The sequence below is a fragment of the Muscardinus avellanarius genome (assembly GCF_963383645.1).
Source record: "Muscardinus avellanarius genome assembly, chromosome: 5".
NCBI classification, from domain to species: domain Eukaryota; kingdom Metazoa; phylum Chordata; class Mammalia; order Rodentia; family Gliridae; genus Muscardinus; species Muscardinus avellanarius.
In genome coordinates, this window is record NC_137790.1 from 3,386,570 (window position 1) to 3,389,533 (window position 2,964).

The following is a 2,964-nucleotide window of genomic DNA, read 5'->3' on the forward strand; positions in this document are numbered from 1 at the left end:
TTCCTGATACTGGTAAGATGGTTTATCTCTCTCTCTAATGTCTCCCTTCTATTTTAGTGAGGTCCCTTTCTTCCTGTTTTCTTTCTAGCTCCCCTAATCTTGGCTTATTGAGTCTGGTTCATTTTGCTTGCACGATGTTTTCCAGTTTCATTTGTTTTCCAAAGATGACGTAGTTTTGTTCTTCTTAATGCTGAATAAGACTCCCAGCACATGCAAGGCCAGGCGTGGGGCCACACGCTTGTAATCCCAGCACTTGGGAGGCTGAGACAAGAAGACCGAAGTCTCAAAGCCAGCCTCAGCTACTTAGTGAGGCCCTCTGCAACTTACTGAGACCCTGTTTCAAAATAAAGAATAATAAAAAGGGCTGGGGGGAGGGTGTAGCTTGGAAGTAGAATGCCCCTGGGTTCAATTTCCAGTACCACAACAAAACAAAACAAAACACCTCTCCTGGTATGTGACACATTTCCGTTCCTCACCCATCTGTTTGCGCGCAGCCAGGCTGGTTCCGACTTGGCCGCTGTGGATGGTTTTGCCATAAGCATGGCACGCCTTGTCTCTCCTTGTGTTTCGGATCGGTCTGGCTGGAGGTTCTACGTCTTTCTTGCTCTTTCCAAAGAACCAGTTTATGGCTTCACTGAGTTTATTACTTTTCTGTTTTCTGTCTCATTGATTTTTTGCTCTGATCACTAGGAGTTCTTTTATTTAATGCTTCTATTGAGTTTAATCTGCTCGATATTTCTAGTTAAGGTAGAAGCTGAGGTCATAGATTTTAGGCCACAATTCTTTTCATTTAGCGTGCCCCAAATCCCTCTAAATTCTGCTTCAAGCCAGGCGTGGTGGTGCATGTAACCCCAGTACTTGGGGACTGAGACAGGAGGATGGAAGGTTTTCGGCCAGCCTCAGCTTCTTAGTGAGGCCTTCTACAACTTAGTGAGATTTTGTTTCCAAATAAAGAATTAAAAATAGGGCTGGGAGTGTAGCTTGGACATAGAATGCCCCTGGGTTCAATCCCCAATACTGCAAAAACAAACACCCCAATACTGCTTGAATGGCATTCCATGAATTCTGATATGTTGTATTTTCATTTTTAATTAGTTCAAAATTATTCAACTGCCCTTTTGCTTTTCTCTTTAACCCATGGGTTATTGAGAGTTGTGTTATTTTGTTCATAAATGTATGAAAATCTTATGTGATTTTTAAATTTTATTTTAGTCTAATTCCTTTGTCATAAAGAGCATATTTTATTACATGACTATTTTTAAATTTATCAATGTTTGTTTTAGAGCCTAGAATGTAGTCTAGCTTGGTAAATATCCTGTGTTGCTCTTGAAAAAAAATTTCTGCTGCTGTTTGGTGTTGATTAGGTCTAGTTAATTGATGGTGCTGTCAAATCTTCTATGTACTTACTAATTTTCTCTGCATTTGTTTTTATCAGCTACCGAGAGGCATTGAAATCCATGACTGTAATTGTAGGTGTTTCCACAGTTGCAGTTCTATGTGTGTGTGTGTGTGTGTGTGTGTGTGTGTGTGTGTTGGAGTTTGCTATTGCATTGATGAATGTTTAGGATGGCTGTGTTCTTCTGATTAATTGGTACATTAATCACTATGAAATGACTTCTTCTTCCCTGATCAAACTCTTTGCTCTGAAATGCCCTTTGCTTGACATTCTTCATATAGCCATCTAAAATTTCCTCTGAACAGTGCTAGCAGGATGTATATGTTCCTATTCTTTTATTATTAATGACTTGTTGAATATATAAAGGAGGTTTCTTGCAGGGAGTATACAATCTGGCCTTGATTCTTTACCTTATCCATTGTCCTTGATTTTCTCTTTCTTTTTTTTCTTTGTGGTACTGGGGATTGAATCCCGGGGGCATTCTATCTCTGAACTACACCCACAGCCCTAATTTTTTATCCTTGATTTTGAAGCAGGGCCTCACTAAGTGGCTGAGGCTGGCTGTGAGCCTGCGATCCTCCTGCATTAACACTGATTTTCTAATTGGTATTTTAAGCTATTTACATTTAATGTTGTTTGACTATAGACCAACTCTGGCTTGGGTCTCCTGCAAAGATGGTTCTCACCAGCAGCCTGTACACATACCTTCTCCCATGAGCTGTAGAGAGAAAGTCCTCTCTCTACAATTGTCCTTTTTTGGGCATTCTTCCAGCCTTAGGGCACTTTTTGAGTTTTCTTTACTTATTACAGTTACTGCCCTGTTATAGTTAAGAATTCTTTGTATTGAACTTTCCTGTTCAAGTTACCGGGCGGCCTGCATCTCCTGATGAGACTTGGTGCTGATACGCAGTCTGGTCTGGGCTCTAATGTGCGCCTCCCTTATTCAATGAGATCGTCTATTCTGGCTTGTGGGAATTTGAATTCCTCATGGCAGGACACAGCTCTGGGCCTGCTCCGCGTGCAGCTCTTTTCCTGGCCTGCTGCAGTTTCACCCACTGAGCCTCAGTTGGAGCTTCAGCCAGAGGCTCAGAGGACAGCAGTGCTGACTCGCAGGCCTCTCTCTCTGTGACTCCCTGCTCTGGGTGCCCTGTGTGATGGAGCTGGCCCTGCTCTGGGTGCCCTGTGTGATGGAGCTGGCCCTGCGGCTGCTGCTTGCTGAAGTCCCCCACACGAATGACTCTGGATCCAAGAGTAGGGTCAACTGGGGAGGAGGGAGCTCGATAATTCTCCTGGCCTCCTGAATCCCTCAGCCAGCACTTTATCTTATTTAGAAATTTTAAACAAAGCATCATAAAAGTCAATGAAACACAGAAGCCAGCAAATTGTTATGGGACAAGAAAGCAGTGAAACATTTGTGTGACGTATGAGAAGGAGGGAAGGGGTAGGGAGTGAGATAGGAACCGGGGAAGGGCTAAGTGAGTGATGTGTGCATGTGTGCCTCCACCATCTCGCACCCCGTCAAGATGTCTGACTACAACGTACCAATTAAAAAAAGGAACAGTCATGTG